Here is a 22,412-nt window from a genome sequence, read left to right as displayed (position 1 = left end):
TTGATAATTCAATTCAACTCCACAGATATTTATCTAATTTATATTGTGGGAAAGATCTTGTATTAGGAGCAGCTGACACAGAAATAGGGAACAGCAGAGTATCTGCCTTCAAGGAGCTTATATTCTAATGAAAAAGTGGCATAGTGGGTAGGATGCTGGATTGGAATCAGGAAGACCTGCCACTAGCTGTGATTTTAGTGACAAGTCACTTAATTGTTCTATGTATCACTTTTCTCATTTGTACCATGAGGGGTTGAATTATATGAATTTCAAATTCCTTTCCAGCTCTTAAATCCATGATCCCATGAAATAAATGTGATACAAGATAGTGTGGGAAAGAAAAGTCAAGCAAAACTGAGAAATTTGAGGGGGAGATTACAGTTATTTTAAAAGTGTCATGAGGAAATGGTATCTGAGTTGGTCTAGAATCTCTATTCTAAGCATAGAGATTATGGGAACAAGACCTCAGTGATAAAAAGAAGGCAGAGTAGGAATGGGAAAGGAAAGTGATCCAGGTGGTTGGAATGCAAGGACTGTGAAGGATACAAATATAAACTAAAGTTATTTAATTAGGTTGGATTCAGATAATGTCTTTTTTTTTTAAATACAAAGAATGGTAGTCCATACTTAAGTAAGCAATGACAGTTTATGAAACCTTTGGGAATAAAAGAGTGACCTCATCAATTGATCAATCAATGAACATTTTATAAAGAAAGAACCAGTGATGGGGCAGGCACTATATTATGCACTTAGGATATAAAAATAATAATGGAAAAAAATCCTTGCCTTCAAGGAGTTTGCATAGTAATGGGGAAGGTGACAATGGCCATAAACATGCACATATATGAATAATTGTATATAGAGACATACACACACACACACACACACACACACACAAAAAAAAAATAAATGCAGTGTAGTTTTGGGAGGGAATGCTTTCATTAGCTTCTAGGGGAATTATATAAGACTTCCTGTGGAGAAGATGATTTTTAGACTGAATCATGAAAGAAATCAGGATTCCAATTGATGGAAGTGAGGAGAGAACATTACAGGAATGAAGAATGCAGTGGAAAGACAAAGAGATTGAAGATGGAGATGTAGAAGGGATGTCCTGTGCATGAACAACAAGAAGGCCAATATGGCTGGATTGCTGAGTAAGAGAACAGCAGTAATGTGGAAGACTGAATAGGAAAGAAAGGTTCAGTCAATAAAAGATTTAAGGGTCAGACAGAGGATCAACCCCTCAGGAAACATTCATCAAGCACTTTGTTGAGTTCTGTGTCTACACAGACCAAATGAAGCAGTTCCTTACCTGGAGGACCTGACATTCAAGTTGGGGAGATAGTAGTATGTAGATATATACGCATATATGATATGTGCTTAAGTGACTTATCCAAGCCCAAAGTGATACAATTAACATTTCAACACAAATTATATCCACTGTTTTTCCCACTGAAATGTTATTATATTAAGCCTAAGATTGTCTTTTCTTGAACAATAATAAAAAGGTATAAGTTCACAGCCTAGCCCTGTGTCTAACTCATTATGTGTCACTGAGTAATTCTTTTACCATTAAGCTAAAGTCTCATCATTTATAAATTAAGAGATTTAGATTAAATTATCTCCAATGAACTTACAGCTTTAAAACTGCAATATTCTAAGATTTTCTTTTTTCCTTTTTGTGGCAGCTTGCACATCCATTTAAAGATATAATGCCTTCAATATCTACTTTACAGGAATTTCTTGTATATATATACATGTATATATATAACTCCAATGCTATATAAACTATTTGAAAAAATAGGGATTAAAAGAGTCCTACCAAATTCCTTTTATGACACAGATATAGTACTGATACTTAAACTAGGTAGGTTGAAAACAGAGAAAGAAAATTATAGACCAATCTACCTAATGAATATAGATGCTAAAATCTTAAATAAAATATTAGCAAAAAGATTACAGAAAATCATTCCCAGGACAATACATTATGACCAAGTAGGATTTATACCAGGAATGCAGGACTGGTTCAATATTAGGAAAACTATTAGCATAATTGACTATATCAATAACCAAATTAGAAAAACCATATGATCATCTCAATAGATGCAAAAAAAATTGATAAAATTCAACATCCATTCCTAATAAAAACACTTGAGAGGATAGGAATAAATGGACTTTTCCTGAAAATAGTCAGGAGCATATATTTAAAACCGTCAGTAAGCAGCATATGTAATGGGGATAAACTGGAACAATTCTCAGTAAGATCAGGAGTGAAACAAGGTTGCCCACTATCACCATTATTATTCAATATTGTATTAGAAATGCTAGCCTTGGCAATAAGAGTTGAGAAAGAGAGTAAAGGAATTAGAGTAGGTAATGAGGAAACCAAATTATTGCTCTTTGCAGATGATATGATGGTATATTTAAAGAACCCCAGAAATTCTATTAAAAAGCTATTAGAAATAATCCACAACTTTAGCAAAGTTGCATGATACAAAATAAGTCAACATAAATCCTCAGCATTTTTATACATCACCAACAAAATCCAGCAGCAAGAGATACAAAGAGAAATTCCATTCAAAATAACTCTCAATAGCATAAAATATTTGGGAATCTATCTACCAAGTAAAGTTGGGAATTATATGAGTAAAATTACAAAACACTTTCCACACAAATAAAATCAGATTTAAACAATTGGATTTAAATAATTAAAAAAATATTAAGTGCTTTTGGATAGGCTGAGCGAATATGATAAAGATGACAATACTACCTAATCTATTTATTTAGTGCTATACCAATCTGACTCCAAAGAAACTATTTTAATGACCTAGAAAAAATAACAACAAAATTCATATTGAAAAAATAAAAACAAAAGGTCGAGAATTTCAAGGGAATTAATGAAAACAAAATCAAATGAAGGTGGCCTAGCTATACCTGATCTAAAACTATATTATAAAACAGTGGTAACCCAAACCATTTGGTACTGGCTAAGAAATAGATTAGTTGATCAGTGGAATAGGTTAGGTTTACAGGACAAAACAGTCAATAATTATAGCAATCTAGTGTTTGACAAACCCAAAGATTCCAACTTTTGGGATAAGAATTCACTATTTAACAAAAACTGTTGGGAAAACTGGAAATTAGTATAGCAGAAATTAGGCATGGACCCACACTTAACCCCATATACCAAGATAAGATCAAAATAGGTCCATTATTTAGGCATAAAGAATGAGATTATAAAAAAAAATTAGAGGAACATAGGATAGTTTACCTCTCAGACTTGTGGAGGAGGAAGGAATTTGTGACCCAAGACAAACTAGAGATCATTATTAATTACAAAATAGAAAATTTTGATTATATCAAATTAAAAACCTTTTGTACAAAGAAAACTAATGCAAACAAGATTAGAAAGGAAGTAACAAACTGGGAAAACATTTTTTACAGTTAAAGGTTCTGATAAAAGCCTCATTTACAAAATATATAGAGAATTGACTCAAATTTATAAGAAATCAAGCCATTCTCCAATTGATAAATGGTCAAAGGATATGAACAGACAATTTTCAGATGATGAAATTGAAACTATTTCCACTCATATGAAAGAGTGTTCTAAATAATTATTGATCAGAGAAATGCAAATTAAGCCAACTCTGAGATACCACTACATAACTGTCAGATTGGGTAAGATGGCAAGAAAATAATAGTGATGAATGTTGTAGGGGATGCGGGAAAACTGAGATACTGATGCATTGTTGGTGAAGTTGTGAAGGAATGAAACCATTCTGGAGAGTAATATAGAATTATGCCCCAAAAGTTATCAATCTATGCATACCCTTTGACCCAGCAGTGCTACTACTGGGCTTATACCCCAAGGAGATACTAAAGAAGGGAAAGGGACCTGTATGTGCCAAAATGTTTGTGGCAGCCCTTTTTGTGGTGTCTAGAAACTGGAAAATGAATGGATGCCCATTAAATGAAGAATGGTTGGGTAAATTGTGGTATATGAATGTTATGGAATATTATTGTTGTATAAGAAATGACCAGCAGGATGAATACAGAGAGACTTGAGAAGACATATGAACAGATGCTGAGTGAAATGAGCAGAACCAGGAAATCATTATACACTTAAACAACAATACTATGAGGATGTATTCTGATGGAAGTGGATTAGTTAGACAAAGAGAAGATCTAACTCAATTCCAATTGATTAATGATGAACAGAAGCAGCTACACCCAGAGAAGGAACACTGGCAAATGAGTATGAAGTATTTGCATTTTTATTTTTTATCTCAGGTTATTTTTACCTTCCGAATCCAATTCTTCCTGTGCAACTGTTCAGTTCTGCACACATATATTGTATCTAGGATATACTATAATATATTTAACATGTATAAAACTGCCTGCTATCTAGGGGAGGGGGTGGAGGGAGGGAAATGAAAAGTCAGAACAGAAGTGAGTGTAAGGGATAATGTTGTAAAAAATTACCCATGCATATGTACCATCAATAAAAAGTTACTAAAAAAATAAAAAATAAAAGATTGCACACAGAACTTCAGATCTATTATGTACAATTAGTTATTCTTTTTAAATGCACAATAAAATTGTCATGTTCTGTTTCATTAGCCTCTCTAGGGAAATGAGCTCCAAAAACATTGACCTGCCATCATTGTATTTTCTCTGGGCCTATTACCTAGCTCAATTTGAAGAATTTTGATGTATCAGGAAAGCTGAGATGAAAAGGAAACAAAAAAGCTTGAGCAGTCATTGATATGTCTGGAAATAACATGTCAATAGACACCCTGAAGTCCTTATTTCATGATTTGTCTGGGTTTAAAGTTTCAGTGATAAAGGTGGGAGGAAAAAGCTGACACCTTAAATGATAAGTGGCATTAGAGAAGAAATCTGGATTTAAAATCTTGTCCTTGACTCTTCCTAGGTGTAAGGTTGTGGTTAAGTAGAAAATCAAAGGATTTAATACTCAAAGGAATTGTAGACATCATCTGTGCCAACTCATCCTTTTAATTTTTTCCAACTTACCAGTGTCCTTCCTAAAATATGACATCCACAATGCAGAGTAGAGCAGAGATATCACATAAGTAGTGTTGGATATATTCCTTCTCTTGAATAAATGAATGAAAATGCATTTTAAACTACCTACTGTAGTCAGGAAGTAGGTTACAATGACAAAAGTATATGAAATATAAAAATCAATAATAATAGTGAGATTATTATTGTTATCCCCATTTTACAGATGAGGAAACTGAAACAGACAATAATTAAATGACTTGACCAAGGTCACAAAGAAAGTAAATGTCTAAGGCAGGATTCCAAAATAGATCTTCTTGCTCTATGCACTGTACCATCTAGCTACTGAGGAAGACAAGCCCTTCCCTAGAGGAGCCCACATTGTACTAGTAGGCAACAACATATGTGGTGCAGCGGTGACCTAGAAAGAGAGTTTTTATCTCGGGAGCTCTGATAGTGAGTTGATTCATTATGTAGTTGAATGACATTCCTTTCCTAGAGGAAATGGCAGTATTGATTTAAAACTTTTTTTAGAGCAAGACAAAGCAGTGGGATGGGAGAACAAGCTGGATGATCACCAAGATGTTCAAAGAATCAGACTTTGAGAATAGAAAGGGATTTCAGTGGTGATCCTGCCTAAGCCATACATCAAAGTAATTCCAGATATAACACATTTAAGTGGTGATCCAGTGCAAATATGTATATATGTAAAATATAATGCAGGTACCAATTACATGTATCATCTAACATTTATAGTAGCTTTTCTTGATCCTATATCATGTTGTTGATCTATAGTAAGCCTTCTACATCATCTGTGTGATATTCCAATAGTATTCAAAACCTTAGCAGTTCCAACTAGGTCTGCACTTGAAAAAACTAAGTTACTCAATATAATAATGCTCTAGAAACTTGGGAGCACTGAAGCTAAAAGATCCCTAAGAACCTTATCTATAAGTCAAAGCATGAGACAGAGTAAGTAAGTCCCTTCCATACTAAATCAAAGTTCTATAAACAAATGAATAAAAATATATCAGGCAGCTTCTCTGTTCAAGGCTCTGACTCAGTTATAACCTAGTATTAATCACTGAATAGGCATGGCCTCAGTCAAACTGAGACCTGTTGAAGACCTTAACTTAAAAAGACTAAGGTCTCCCATTTCATCCAGGGCCATCTGCAATCATGTTGATCTATATTTTGCCACTGGACTCAGATGGGTCTGGAGGGGAAAGTGAGGCAGTTGCACAGCCCCCCTTCACTTAAATCCAATTCACTTGCTTGGAATGGCATCACATCCCTGATGTTATGGTTTTCTTTGAGAACAAAGGACAAAGAATAATGATTCCTGAGGATACTCAGAATCCATTTGGACAAAGCCTATTTATAGAATAATCTAAGAGATCAGATAATTGGGAAGAACATTGGTTTTGTATTCAGAAAAATTAGATTCAAATTCTGGTTGTACTACTTTGAAGTTAAGCAAGTCATTATCACTTCAGTTTCCAATTTTAGAAGCCTTTTTAAAAAACTAGTAAAAGGCATTATTACTACAATGAGCAATTCCATATGCAGCCCAAGTGCAAATAATAAGACATTGTTGAAAAGAGACAGGAAGGCAGCCTTAGTGCTTAAAATCCATTTGCTGGCTTCTTCCATTCCCCTCTTTTTATCTTCCAGTTCTTTATTGATTTCCACTTGAATGTGGATGACAAATAATGAAGGTCTTTCACCGAATTTCACTTCTTTTTAGGTTGAACTTTTATTGGAAAAATGGAAGTTGGTTGTGTCTCCTATATATAAGACTAGATGAAAATGGATTTCAGTTTTTGCTTCTGAGTTGATTTTCTGATTTCCTCAATTTATTACCTCCTCAGTTTTCACATGCTTAAATAATTATCTTCAGGCTTATCTGTTTATATGTTTGTTATCTCCAGTACATTATAAGATCCAAAAGGATATGGACTAGAGTTCACTTTTCCTTTCTAGTATCCCCAGTGCATAAGTTGGTATCTAATAAATGTATTTTTTTATTTATAAATTGGATTAGATCTGTAAAATGAGGAAAATAGAATAGATCATAAAATTATGACATTTGAAATTTGAAAGGGATCTTAGAGGCTATCTAGTCCAATTTATACATGAGAGCAATCCTTACTATAACACCTGATAAGTGATCTCTCACTGTTATGGGCCAGAACTCTGAAACAAAGATTCTTACAAGGTGATAAATATAGTGGTTATCTAGTTTAGCATGGTTCAGTATGATTGATTTAATCTTACAACAAATAATGGTTTCCTGGTGATGTAATGATTGGTTTGTACTCAATGTGGAGCATATAAGCAGGGACTGAAAACCACAGGAGAAAAGCATTCAGAAGCAGAGAAAACCAAGGGAATTGGAGGCAGTATCACTGTTGAAGTATATAATGATCTCCTGGTTCTGCTCATTTCATTTAGCATCAGTTCATGTAAGTCTCTCCAAGTCTCTGTATTCATCCTGCTGGTCATTTCTTACAGAACAATAATATTCCATAACATTCATATACCACAATTTACCCAACCATTCCCCAATTGAAGGGCATCCATTCATTTTCCAGTTTCTAGCCACTACAAACAGGGCTGCCACAAACATTTGGGCACATACAGGTCCCTTTCCCTTCTTTAGTATCTCCTTGGGGTATAAGCCCAGTAGTAGCACTGCTGGGTCAAAGGGTATGCACTGTTTGATAACTTTTTGGGCATAATTCCAGATTGCTCTCCAGAATGGTTGGATTTGTTCACAACTCCACCAACAATGCATCAGTGTCCCAGTTTTCCCACATCCCTTCTAACATTCGTCATTATTTTTTCCTGTCATCTTAGCCAATCTGACAGGTGTGTAGTGGTATCACAGAGTTGTCTTAATTTGCATTTCTCTGATTAATAGTGATTTGAAACACTCTCTCATATGAGTGGTAATAGTTTCAATTTCATCATCTGAAAATTGTCTGTTCATATCCTTTGACCATTTATCAATTGGAGAATGGCTTGGTTTCTTATAAATTAGAGCCAATTCTCTATATATTTTGGAAATGAGGCTTTTAGCAGAACCTTTAACTGTAAAGATGTTTTCCCAGTTTGTTGCTTCTCTTCTAAACTTGTTTGCATTAGTTTTGTTTGTACAAAAGCTTTTTAATTTGATGTAATCAAATTTTTCTATTTTGTGATCAATAATGGTCTCTAGTTCATCTTTGGTCACAAATTTTTTCCTCTTCCACAGGTCTGAGAGATAAACTAGCCTATGTTCCTCTAATTTATTTATAATCTCATTCTTTATGCCTAAATCATGGACCCTTTTTGATCTTATCTTGGTATACGTTGTTAAGTGTGGGTCCAGGCCTAATTTCTGCCATACTAATTTCCAGTTTTCCCAGCAGTTTTTGTTAAACAGTGAATTCTTATCCCAAAAGTTGAGATCTTTGGGTTTGTCAAACACTAGATTGTTGTAGTGGACTATTCTGTCTTGTGAACCTAAACTGTTCCACTAATCAACTAATCTATTTCTTAGCCAATACCAAATGGTTTTGGTGACTGCTGCTTTATAATATTTAGGTAGGCCACCTTCATTTGATTTTTTTTTCATTAATTCCCTTGAGATTCTCGACCTTTTATTATTCCATATGAATTTTGTTGTTATTTTTTCTAGATCATTAAAATATTTTCTTGGAAGTCTGATTGGTATAGCACTAAATAAATTAGATTAGTTTAGGTAGTATTGTCATCTTTATAATATTCACTTGGCCTATCCAAGAGCGCTTAGTATTTTTCCAATTATTTAAGTCTGACTTTATTTGTGTGGAAAATTTTTTTGTAATTTTGCTCATATAATTCCTCACTTTCCTTAGGTAAATAGATTCCCAAATATTTTATGCTGTCGACAGTTATTTTGAATCGAATTTCTCTTTGTATCTCTTGCTGTTGGATTTTGTTGGTGATGTATAAAAATGTTGAGGATTTATGGGGATTTATTTTATACCCTGTAATTTTGCTAAAGTTATGAATTATTTCTAATAGCTTTTTAGAAGAATCTCTGGGGTTCTCAAAATATACCATCATATCATCTTCAAAGAGTGATAGTTTGATTTCCTCATTGCCTATTTTAATTCCTTTAATCTCTTTCTTGACTCTTATTGCCTAGGCTAGTGTTTCTAATACAATATTCAATAATAATGGTGATAGTGGGCAATCTTGCTTCACTCCAGATCTTACTGGGAAAGGTTCCAATTTTTCCCCATTGCATATGATGCTTACTGACAGTTTTAAATATATTCCCATATTTTAAGAAAAGTCCATTTTTCCTATACTCTCAAGTGTTTTTTATTAGGAATGGATTTGGATTTTTCAAACCTTTTTTACTATTGGATATCATATGGTTTTTCTAATTTGGTTATTATATAGTCAATTATGCAATAGTTTTCCTAATATTGAACCAGCCCTGCATTCCTGGTATAAACCCTACTTGGTATATGTATTATCCTGGGGATGATTTTCTGTAATCTTTTGACAATATTTTGTTTAAGATTTTGAAATATTCATTAGGAGATTTCCTTTAATTTTTCTTTCTGTTTCACCTACCGGTTTGGTATCAAATTACCATGTCTGTGTAAAGGGTTTGGTAGGACTCCTTCAATTCTATTTTTCAAATAGTTTATATAGCATTGGGTTCATTGTTCAATGTTTGTAAATTCCCAATTAAACTATCTGGTCCTGGGGATTTTTTCTTAGGGGAGTTGGTTAATACTTTTCTTTTTCCTTTTCTAAAATGGGACTTTTAGGATATTTATTTCTTCCTCTTTAATCTAAGCTATATTTTTGAAGGTATTCTTCCATTTCATTTAAGTTGTCAAATTTATTGGCTAAATTGAGCAAAGTAATTCTAATTATTGTTCTAATTTCCTCTTCTTAGTGACATTTCTCCCTTTTTCATTTTTAAGACTAAAATTTGATTTCCTCTTTCCTTTTTTAGATTTACTAAGGGTCTGTCTATTTTGTTGGTTTTTTTAAGAACCAACTCTTAGTTTATTAATTAATTCAATAGTTTTTTTTTATTTAATTTTATTATCTCCTTTTATTTTTAGAATTTAAAGTTTAGTGTTTGACTGGAGGTTTTTTAATTTGTTCCTTTTCTAATTTTTTAATTTAACCCAATTCGTTGACCTTCTCTTTCTCTATTTTATGCAAGTAGGCTTCTAGAGATATGCAATTTCCCCTTATTACCGCTTTGGCTGCATCCCACACATTTTGGTATGATGTCTCATTATTGTCATTTTCTTAGGTGAAGTTATTAATTATGTCTATGATTTGCTGTTTCACCCAATCATTCTTTAGGATGAGATTATTTAGTTTCCAATTATTTTTTGGTCTACTTTCCCCTGGGTTTTTGTTGAATGTAATTTTTATTGCATCATGGTCTGAAAAGGATGCATTTACTATTTCTGCCTTACTGCATTTGAGTTTGAGGTTTTTATGTCCTAATATATCGTCTACTTTTGTATAGGTTCCATGAGCTGCTGAAAAGAAAGTGTACTCCTTTCTGTCTCCATTTCATTTTCTCCAGAGATCTATCATATCTAACTTTTCTAGTATTCTATTTAGCTCTTTGGCTTCTTTCTTATTTATTTTGTGGTTTGATTTATCTAATTCTGAGAGTGCAAGGTTGATATTTCCCACCATTATATTTTTGCTGTCTATTTCTTCTTGCAGCTCTCTTAATTTCTCCTTTAAGAATTTAGATGCTACACCATTTGGTGCATGTATGTTTAATATTGATAATGCTTCATTATCTATAATGCTACCCTTAGCAAGATATAGTGCCCTTCCTTATCTCTTTTAATTAAATCAATTTTTGTTTTTGCTTGATCTGAGATCAGGATGGCTACCCTTGCTTTTTTGACTTCACCTGAAACATAGTACATTTTGCTCCAACCTTTTACCCTTACTCTGCATGTATCTCCTTGCTTCAGGTGTGTTTCCTATAAACAGTATATTATAGGATTCTAGCTTTTAATCCATTCTGCTAATCACTTCCTCTTTATGGGGGAGTTTACCCTGTTCACATTTATGGCTATAATCACCAATTCTGTATTACTTGCCATCTTGTTAACCCCTGTTTATGCTTTTCTCCCTTCTTTCCCCCTTCCCCCCCTTCCCAGTATTAAACTTTTGAGCACTACTTGCTTCTCACAGCCCTCCCTTTTTAATATCTTCCCCCCTCCCCGTCTTAGAGTTCCTCACCCTATCTAACTCCTTTTCTTCACAGTTTCCGTATTCCCTTCTGCTTAGCTTATTCCTTCCCTTTTCACTTTTCCCTTCTCACTTTTCAATGAGGTGGGAGAAGTTTCACCATAAATTGAATATGTCTACAATTTTTCTCTTAAAGCCAATTCTGATGGCAATAAGATACCCATTATATTCACCTGTTTTTAGCTTTATATTTTATATATTTTTTATATTTTATATATATTTATATTTTATATATTTATATATATACATTTATATTTATTATATTTGTATATTATATATATTTATATATATATATTTTATATATTTATTATATATTTTATATTTTAGCATTATATTCACCATGTTTTTAGCTTCTCTGTTGGGCTACTGACTTGCTGCCAGGGTAAAGTATCCAAGCCTGTAGCAAAGCTCTCCCTGCAGAGACAGCTGAGATCACACACCAACCCCCTCCGGTCTGCTTGGCTGTGAGCTGCCTGCTGAGTTCTTGCTGCCAGAGCCGCTGCCCTCAGCCTGTGGCCGATCTAAAACCGTCCCACCCTTGAGCAAAAACAGACCTTTCCTGTCCAATCTCAAGGATGTCTTCTTTTGGTACTATTTGTGTGTTTTTTTTTCAGTCAAGCATTAATTCAGAAGCTTGTAATGAGATGGATTCTGAGAGAAAATGTGGAGCTTACACAACTGTGTGCTTCCTTGCCGCCATCTTGGCCTTAAGTCCCGCCACTTATACCTATTGTTGGCTCTGTCCTCTGGAGCCAATATGAACAATTCATTCATGTGATAGTTCTCCAAATACACAAAAAAGTTGGATCTAAGAAATCAGATCTAGAGTTGGGAAGAACCTTAGATACCTTCTAATCTAAAAAAAATTCATATGAGGAAATTATGGTCTAAGAAGTTTAAAAACTTGCTTACAATCATAGAGGTTAATAAATTTTGATGGTGGGATTTAAATCTAAGTTCTCTGACCCTAGAACCAGTGCTTTTCCTATTGTACCAAACTGTCCTGCTTCAAGCTTTCTCTTCTCCAGGTTAAACATCCCCAGCTCCTTCAATTTATCTTCATATAGCAAATATCCAAGGTGCTTGACAATCCTTGTTGCCGATCCCTGAACTCCCTTCAGCTCATCAATACCATGGCAGCTGGAAGTGAATATAACATTCCATATATGATCTGCTCAGGAACAGAGGCACTATCAACTCCTCATTCCTGAAACAAAACAAAACAAAACTATATTTTCTTAATGTAGCCTAACCTCTCATTGGCATTTTTGGTTGTCACATTATACTACTGAGTCATATTGAATCTTTTTTTTTTTTTAGTTTCAAATCTTTTCAAGTTCATTTTTAGCTCTAAATTCCATAATCTTTTTCTTTTTTAAAGATCCTTTCTAGTTCAAATCCTATATTTTCCTTCATGAGATCCCTTTAAAGAAAGAGAATTCCTACAGTAATAAGCACCAACTTAATCCAAGGCTAATCTAACCAGAATCAGAATGCGTTTACTAATTGTCAGGAGTCATTTTTACAATATTCAGTGGCTAAAAATTGGGAAGTTTGTTTATGCTTTGGGCATAGCATTGAGAAATCTAATGCTATTCTCCTTCATGAAGTAGAGTTCTGCCTGCTGAATACTATGGTTCAGCAACCTAGTTAATTAAGCTGCTGGAAGACCCAAGAGACAAAATGTTCTCTCAGAAATACCCTACCCATTGACCTTGATAGAAAGATTCAGGAAGCAATTATATATAAAACTTTGAAAGATGGATGGAAAACCTTCAATCTGAGAAAATGACTAATTGTGAAGTAAGGAAGCTACCCAGAACAAAGATGATCATCCTTGATTCCCTTCATGCCTACACTATATACAAAAGAATCCTATATACAAAAGTATTTTTAAAATATTGCATGTATTTTCTTCCTATTTATAATTACTAACTATCTTAAGGGATCAGATAGTTCAAAATAGACTTTTATTAGTTGGGCTCAAAATATACATATAATCACATCTATTGTGTTTTTCAGAAGATTCCAAGGAGCTGAGGTACCAATTTTATCCTTAGGATAAGGTTTTTGAATGAGAAGGCTTCTTTAGATATCATTTAGGAAAACCTCCTTCTAAATTTTCCAAAAGAGGAGACTAAGACTCAGAGAGAGGAAGTGACTTCCTTAGATTCACCAGATAATAACAGCTACTTTCCTTAATAATTGAAAGAAGGGGCTCTTGTAACATGGCCAATCCTGTTGCTTTTTCTTGGGTTCTAAATCCATCTGTTTTGGCCTTTTCACTTCTTAAATATTTTCTATTGTGTCTATAAAGCAAATGAATTACCAAAGGCAATGAGAAAATTAGGATGACATAATCTATTGAACATTCCTCTTAAAGTCTTTGCAAGTAGCTCTATTTGATATCTCCCAGTAAATCATTGAAGGATAAGTTCTCTCTAGTTTCTCAACTATATTGTGCTATAAGAAATGATGGAAACAAATAATAACTTCAAAAAATCATCAGGATGAATGCAGAGAGGCTTAGAGAGACTTACATGAACTGATGCAATGGAAATTAGTATGGCAGAACTAGACATTGACCCATACCTAAAACCGAATTCCAAGATAAGGTCTAAATGGCTTCATGATCTAGACATAAAGAATATTATAAACATATTGAAGAATAGATAATAACTTGTAGAATCTGAGTATCAAATAACATAACATATGTAAAGAAACTTATATGTTTTACTATTGTTATTAGCAAATGAAAAAAATGAACTATAAATATCTAGTAAGTTTACCTTCAAAGATGATTCAGATCATATCATAATGTGGTAGAACTAAAATGGCCTTCCTTCCCAACATGGATCTGGACTATTATGAATAAAAAGACAATGGAATGGTGTTGAGACAGATTGTGTTAACCTCGTTCCAAATAGATTAGTTTGGGAGCCAGCTTGGGGTCTTTTGGGTATAAGGAATATAGAAATGCTTTTCTTAATTTATTTTTATTTTATTTTATTTGTGAATTGTTTGATTTTTCTGGTTATACATGTATATTAACTTTTTAAATACACATTTCTTTATGAATCATGTTGGGAAATAAATCAGATCAAAAGGGAAAAACCACAGGAGAGGAAAAAAATAGGAAAAAATCCATGAACATAGTATGTGTTGATTTACATTCAATCTCATAAATCTTTTTCTGGACACAGATGGCATTTTCTAACCAAAATTTATTGCAATTGCCTTGGATCACTGAACCACCGAGAAGAACAAAGTCTTTCATAATTGATCATCATACAATCTTCCTGTTATTGTATACAATGTTTTCCTGATTCTGTTTGTTTCGTTCAGCATCAGTTCATATAAATCTACCCAGGCTTTTCTAAAATCAGCTTGTTAGTTATTTTTTTAATAGAAAAAATAATATTATATTATCTTAATATACCACAATTTATTTAGGCATTCCCCATGTGATGGGCATTTATTCATTTTCCAATTCTTTGCTACCACAAAAAGAGCTGCTACAAACAGTTTTTGCACATGTGCATCCTTTTTCTTGATTTCCTTGGGATATAGGCCCAGTAGTGGCACTGCTGGGTCAAAGGGTATGTAGAGTTTGGTAGCTCTTTTGGCATAGTTCCACACTGCTCTCCCAAATGGCTGGACCATTTCACAACTCCACCAACAATGCATTAGGGTCCCACTTTTCCCACATTCTCTCCAACATTTATCATTATCTTTTCCTGTCATCTGAATCAATCTGAGAGTTGGGAGGTGGTACCTCAGAGTTGTTTTAATTTGCATTTCTTTAATCAATAGTGCTTTGGAGCATTTTTATAAGACTATAGATGGTTTAACTTTTATCTGAAAATTTTCTGTGCGCATTCTTTGACCATTTATCAATAGGAGAATGACTTACATTCTTATAAATTTGTATGTATATTAGAAATCAGGTCTTTATCAGAAATGCTGGCTGTAAAAATTTCCCCCTAGCTTTGTATTCCCTTTTAATCTTGCTTCTGTTGGTTTTGTTTGTGCAAACCCTTTTTAGTTTAATATTATCAGAATTGTCCAATTGCATTTCATAATGTTCTCTACTTCTTTGGTCATAAATCCTTCCTTTCTCCAAAGATCTGATAGGTAAATTATCCCTTGCTCTCCTAATTTGTTTTTGTTACCTTCCAAATCATGTATCCATTTTTATCTTCTTTGGGTATGGGGTTTGAAATGTAGGTCTATGCTGAGTTTCTAATGTGTTATTTCCCAATTTTCCCAGTGATTTGTATGAAACAGTGAGTTCTCATCTTATGGGGATTTGTCAAATATTAAGTGTATTATTGTCATTGATTATTGTGTCATGTGTATGTAATCTCTTCCATTGATCCATCATTCTATTTTTTAGCCAAATGATTCTGATGACTCTTACTTTATAATATAGTTTTAGATCTGGTACTGCTAAACCACCATCCTTTGTATTTTTTCCATTAATTCTCTTGCTGTTCTTGACCTTTTGTTCTCTGTTGATCTTGCTCATAATTTTGTTATTAATTTTTTAGCTCTATAAATTTTTTTACCAGTTTGATTGATATGGCACTGAATAAGTAGACCAATTTATGTACAATTGTCATTTTTATTATATTAGCTTGACCTACTCATGAGCAACTGCTATTTTTTCAATTGTTAAGATTTGACTTTATATGTGTGAGAAGTCTTTTACAATTGTGCTCATATAGTTCCTAGGTTTGTTTTGGTAGTTTACCCAAACATTTTATTTTATCTACAGCTATTTTAATGGAATTTCTCTTTCTATGTCTTGATGCTGGGCTTGTAATATATAGAAATGCTGATGATTTGCGTGGGTTTATTTTATATCTTTCAACTTTGTTAAAGCTGTTAATTGTATCAAGTAGTTTTTGGTTGATTTTCTGATTCTCTAAATATATCATCATATCATCTGTAAAAAAATGATAGTTTTATCTCCTCCTTGCCTATTCTAATTCCTTTAATTTCTTTTTCTTTTCTTATTGCTAAATTCCAGTACAATATTGAATAATTGTAGTGATAATGGGCATCCTTGTTTCAATCCTGATCTTATTGGAGATGTGTAGAAATGGTTTTTAAGACTTTGGCAGAGCAACTCTTAAGAACCTCTTCCTCCCTGCCCCCAGGTAACTTTATGAATAACAAATTTTAATTTCCTTTCTATTAGCTTTTATTTCCCTGCACTGCTTTCAATTTCCTCACAGAGGATGATTTTATTGAGGGTTATTTATTTGAACTCTTAGGCTCTTATTTAGCACCATTACTGGGACACCATGAAAGATTCTATATTCTTTATTCTCCTTATCTAGTAATCAATCAATATTTATCTATATTAGTCCTATGTCAGGTACTAAAGGGAATTCAGAAAATGATATGAGACACAGATCTTAATCTCAATAATTAAAAAAAACCCTCTTTTATTCTATACTATATGTTATATTAACAATAAGTTGTGATAAAAGTTCAGGGAAAGGAGTTCAGATTTGCTATCCTTTCAATAGAATATGTTAACATTAGAGTTGAGAGGGTCCTTACAACATGGAATTTGGATATTAGAACTAGAAAAAAACCTTAGAGAACAGAATGATAGTGGTAGAAAGGATCTTAAAACAAAACTCAAAATTGCATATCTGTTGAATAATTAGTTAACTATAGAGAACAACAAAGTGAAACTGGCTAGACAGAGTTTTTCATCATTATCTCAAAAAACAAATCCTGTATTTAACAGATCTGCAATTTCAGAAACATACAGCACCTACTATATTCCAAACATTGTACTTGATGTAGACAAAAAAGAAAAGATACTTAACCTCAAGAAACTAAACTTCTTTGGGAAAGTTTCTACTGAGAATTCCTAATTGAGTTTTAGTTTTCTCTGGGCCTTGGTTTGCTCTTCAAAGGACCATAGAGCTAGGAACAGATGGAATCTTAGAATTTACTTAGTGCCATCTCTTCATTTTACAAATCCCTAAAGAAATTAAGTGATTTACTCAAGGTTACCTAGATGATAACCATCAAAAGAATGATATGAACTCAGACCCCTGACCTCAGACAGTCAGTCCAGAAGCATTTATTAAGTGCCCACCAGGAATAGGTATTGCAAAAAGAGGCCAAAGACAATTCCTATCCTCAAAGCATTCACAATTTATTGGGGAAAAGAATCAGAAGTCTTTTCATGGTACCATATTGCCTCCTTAAAAGTTTACTTTTGTTTCCTACATTGAAAATACTTTAAATTCACATTACAATTTTTAAAAAAACACTTTAGCTTCCATCTCAGGATCACTTCTTTTCTACCAGGTATCTCTCTTAATTAAGGCAAAATGTGCCTCTTGACTTCTCAAATGTAGAATATCTGAGTTGTATAAGGTTGGAAGGAATGCAGAAAATGTCTCAAGGGACTCAGGCCCTAATTTGATAGGGCATTGGGTCTATTTTTTTTTTTTTTCCACTTCCTTTGCTTACATGGAAGATTTGGCAGTTGAATTGGAGGTTAAGATTTAAATAGAACAGTTTTACATTTGAATTAAGAGAGTTCCTTAAGGAAACTGAGTCTAAAGACACTCAGCTTCTGTACACTGTAAGCAGGGAGCAAGGGGAAATGATTAGTCTGTTGAATCAGAAGTCAGGTGTCCTAGCCCTGTTAATAATTAACTGGCTAATGTTGGATAAGATACTCCTATGTTCTATTCTTTAGTTTCTCATTTCTAAAATAAAATTATATAGCTAGCTCACAGGGGAGATGAAAATCAATGTCTGAAATTGAATATCTTGGGCTTTTTGGAGGAAGGTGATTTAAAAGGTTATAGCATATCATTCAAGTTATATTTATAGCAACAGCTCCTCTAAATTAAGTTTGGGAATTGAAGTACAGAAATGATAAGGAACCTCTGTTTCCCTACACTAAATGGAAAGTAGAAGGGCATCTTAATAAAAAAAAGAGTCTTGTAGACATTAGTTTTTATAAATAATCCTGAGAAACAGTTTTTATAGGTTTTAAGTTCTAACAAGCTAGGGTGTTGCTCTTTACTCAGACTCCCAAATTCAATCTCAGTAAATCCCAAACTGCCTCTTTCAACAATAATTAAAATTCACTAGTAACATGATGTTTCATTTAGAACATTAGGGAATAGAAAAGAAAGTGAGACAATAATTTCATCCAAGCTGCGGGCTATAAAATCAATGCAAAAACTCCCAACTTTCTATATAATAATAAAATATAAGTGACAATAAAAATGAAGTTATCATAAAAAATAATTTCAAATGTATAAAATATTTGAGCCAACCTTGCAAAGCACAGTCAATGTTTGTAAAGATTCAATTATAGATTGCTCCTTAAAAAAAGACAAACTTTGGTAAAATAATATTTAGTGCTCCTGATTGAATCATGCCAATAATTAATTTAAAATTTAATGCTATGCCAAGTAAAGTATCAAAGGGATACTTTACATTATTATACAAAATTAAAAAGGAGAAAGTTCATATGGAGAAACAAATATCTAAAATATCCAAGAAAATAATGAGAAACAAATTAGGAATTAGGGGAAAACAACATTTTCAAACCTTAAACTGTACTTTAAAGTCATTGAGAACATTTCATATTGGGTAAAAAAAGAAAAGTCAATTAATACAATAGACAAAAGAGAATTACAAATAATAGAATTCAACAATTTGTCTAATAAAAACTAAAACATAAATTGTATAAAAAAGAACTGTGTATTTACTAAAACTGCTAAGAAAACATTCTAGTAGAAATTAAGCTTAGGCCATTATCTAGAAGTATATTCCAAAACTCATTAAAATCATACTATAAAATTGCATAAGAAGAATCATTGTTATAGGTAGAAGATGAATTTTGAACCAACAAAAGGGATTTTGGCAATTGCAAAAGATAAAATGGACACTTTTAATGAAATGAAAATCTTTTACAAACAATATTAATCTCAGTTATTAAAGAATTTACATTCTAATAGAAAAAACAATACATATATATATATATGTATATGTATATGTATATATACACACAGACATCTATAGAATATAAACCAAATGAATACTGGGTAATTTGGAAAGGAGGATATCAGAAATTGTGAGGATCAGGAAAAAATAAAAAAAAAAAAACTTCATGTAGAAGTGGTCCTTAAGATAAATTTAGAATGTAAGCTATTGATTCCAACAGATGGAACTTAATGTGGAATGCATTAATGACATGATATATAGTTAATGCAAAAGGATAGGGAAAGAACATGGAGAGGAGAAGTAGGTCAAGGTTTGATCATAGAGAGAGTGGATGAGAATAATGTGTTAAAAGAACAGAAAGTTAGGTATATTTAGGTTGTAAAGAGCTTTAAATAACAGAAGAATTAATTTAGGGAGCTACTGGAATTTATTGGGAAAGAGCATGACATCAATGGACATGTACAGAAGAAAAATTGCTTTGGTGATAGTTTGGAGGATGGATTAGTATGATGAAAGATTTAAAGCAGAGGAACTTGAGAAAAGCTTATTGCAATAGTCCAGACAAAAGGTGAAGAGGATTTGTATTAGACTTGTAGTGCAAATTTGTACTAGACTTGTGGCCAAATCAGTGGAATGAAGGTAATATTCTGTGGAAATAGGATTGACAAGACTTGGCTGTTGTTGAAGTGACTGAAAGTGATAAGTCAAAATGATAATAAAATTTTGAGTCTGGATGATTAGAAGAATGTTGGTGCTCTCAGTGGTACTGGGAAAATATGGACAGGTTGTTTTCAGAATAGTAACTGGACACATTCCTTCAGTGAATACATAAACAGTTAGAAAACCTCAAAGCTTAGAAATATTTGAAAGCAAATGCATTTATCTTTCAGTGACTCTGAGCCACATACATAGTCTTCATTCACTTTGGATTGGAGTAACAAAAAGAATGACTTGGACAGAAGAACAAGAAGGCTTCTTATCTGTTTTCTCCACAGAAGAACATATGCCTGTGTCCTGGCAATAAGATGAGATTAAAAAAAAAAAAAAAAAAAAAAAAAAAAAAAAGAAGAAGACAAAATCCAGCCTGGTTATGCATTCTATCTGCAAGAAAAAAGGTGATGGGGTGTGGAGAAGAAATAATTTTTCATTTATTCAGTGAATATATGTGAACTTATGGTTCAAGGAAGAGTAGTGTTTGAAATGTATATATTCTGTATTCAAATAGAGTATGCTAGAAAGGAAAGTAATTCTTTGACTCCTAGCAAACTTGTACATAAAATTTCTCTGACTCATAAAAATCTATGACTTAAAGACTACCATGACTCAAGAAATGACAATTTATTTGAGATGTATTAAAAAAAAATCCTTAGGTATTATCCTGGGCACAAGCATCCTTTAAATTTGACCTTTGACTAGAAGCCAGAGGTCCTGAATTGAGTTCAATTATATTTGTCAGGCATGGTACTATGGCAAAATCATTTTCTGTGAGTCTCCTCTTTGTCATCTGCAAAATGGGAATAATAATTCTCTGCCTTGTTATAAGGAAAAGACATATTGGGCATGCAGTAAGTAAGTAGTGGATATGTAAGACTATCATAAGGAATTTCTTTGATCTGTGATTTACTAAAGGGACCAATACATTAGTACTTTAAGAATTCATGATTTCTTTGGGATGGGTTCTTCTCCTGGCTGAAATCATAATAGAAGAGAGTCTTTGTGAACTGCTGAATTTGAACAAATATGATCTAAAAGTTATATGAATTTTCATTGAATTCTATCAAAAGATATATTATTAGTTCAAGCAAATGGAACTAAATAGCATCAAACTATGTAACTATAAACATGAATGTTTCCATTTTTTGTTTTAAAGAAGCTACTTGGTTAACACATCATGATGCCTATGTGTGTGTGTGTGTGTGTGTGTGTGTGTGTGTGTGTAATGTTAAATTTGGACTCAAAAAACCTGATTTAGAATTCTGACTCATTATTATCTCATCAAGCTTCCCATTATATTTTTCCTCCTCCACCCTGCTTATCTCCAACCATTTGATTAGCCACATAACTTGTCTTATCTATCACCAAAACAATCAACATCATTCACTATGTTCTCTTTTCTTCTCTTGTCATCCTTTGCTATTTGTCTTTTAATCTAATTTCTGATGAAAAGATGCCCATATCATGCAACTGTAATCCTATTCCTTCCTATCTCTCTAACAAACTATCCTCACTGTCAATACCTTAGATTCCATAGCCCTATCTTTTATTACTTCTCTAATTCTTGCCCCCAAATCCATAAAAAGCTATTTATATTCAATATTTCTAATATGTCTCTCCTCATTCTAGTTTAAATCTTCTGCAAGCTGATATCTCATCTTATTATTCAAATGAAATTTCTTTTTCCAAAGACATTTTTTTTTTCAATCCTCACCATTGTTGATCACTCAAGAACCCTATTCTGGACACTCTATATTCTTTAAATATTTTATGATACTGTTCTTCTTGATTCTCCTCTTAGCTATCTAAACGTTTCTTCTCAGATCAGTATAACTCCTTGTGAGTGTATTTCAACATGCCTTGCTCGTCCCTTTTATCCTTTTTTCTACACTCTCTTAATGGGGATTTAATCAGCTTTTAGGGATTCAATTTTTATCTCTGGGCAGCTGTCCCAGAGCTTTACACATCCAATTTTAGTCTCTCTCCTAAGCACCAATACTCCTAAGCATCAAATCTCATTGTCTACATTGTGTCCAACATATACCCTTGTTTACTACATGTGATCTACAACAACACTACTGAATGTAGCCCAAAGTAGATTGGGGGAATCTAACTGATTTTAATGTAATGGTTCAATTGCATGTACATATAGACATATACGTTTATTTATACATAATCTCTCTGTGTGTATTTACATACCCACATAAAGTGGTGCACAGGAAATTTGAAACTGATGTCTCATAGGCATCTTGAATTCATTATGCTCAAAAAAGAATTCAACTTTTCTCCTGAAACCATTCATTTCCCAAGTTATTGAGAACTCCACCATATTTTTAGGCATCCCATTTCACAGCTTCAGTATTATCTGTGATTCTTCACTCATTCCACATTTCCAATCAGTT

The sequence above is a fragment of the Sarcophilus harrisii genome, chromosome 2, assembly GCF_902635505.1.
Source record: "Sarcophilus harrisii chromosome 2, mSarHar1.11, whole genome shotgun sequence".
Taxonomy (NCBI): Eukaryota; Metazoa; Chordata; class Mammalia; order Dasyuromorphia; family Dasyuridae; genus Sarcophilus; species Sarcophilus harrisii.
The sequence above is the reverse complement of the archived record's forward strand: the minus strand, read 5'-3'. Positions refer to the sequence as shown.